Source organism: Wasmannia auropunctata, unplaced genomic scaffold (genome assembly GCF_000956235.1).
Source record: "Wasmannia auropunctata unplaced genomic scaffold, wasmannia.A_1.0 LD336101.1, whole genome shotgun sequence".
Taxonomy (NCBI): Eukaryota; Metazoa; Arthropoda; class Insecta; order Hymenoptera; family Formicidae; genus Wasmannia; species Wasmannia auropunctata.
Genome location: NW_012026789.1, coordinates 6,180,712 through 6,181,355, shown reverse-complemented (window position 1 = coordinate 6,181,355; position 644 = coordinate 6,180,712).

The window sequence follows — 644 nt, the reverse complement described above, 5'->3', positions numbered from 1 at the left end:
TTCTCCTTCCATCTCTCGCTCCAAAGGAGCCTCCTTCCTCGTCGTGGTTTTGTTATCAATACTCATTTTGTTCCCACGAGTAAGGACGAAGCATACTCTCCCCCGGGTGACGCCATTCCGGGGGAGAGGGCTATATACGACGGGGTGCGCCAGGTGCCCCGAAGTTGGTCGCTAGACAGGACTTCCCCCCTGCCAACGCATCCCTTCGCCGCGTACCACAGCTCAGGATTGGGGGTGGTTTTTTATAGAGGTCCACATCCTCGCGGCCCGGGCGGTGAAGCCAAGGCCCCCGGTCCCCAGAGACATGACCGTAGGGTTCCGGTGTGAGCGGCCCGGGAGAACACCTCCCGGGACAGGGACGCCGTTAGCCCCCGAGGCCTCCTGCGGCCTCGGGGGAGCCCCTCTGCCACGGCAAGGCCGCGTCCATGAGAGGGGAACCTAACCTTAACCTTTTTTTTTTTTTTTTTTTTTTTTTTTGACGTGGTAGAAACCCTTCACTGGGTACCCCCCCATCCCGGGGAGGATGGGGGGGTTATGCCGGACTCTTACCGGCTAAAACTCCACGGGTGTCCGCCCTCTGCGCGTTTGGGCGGGGCCACCCAGGGAACGCTTATCGCATGACCTGTCTCTTATACACATCTCTG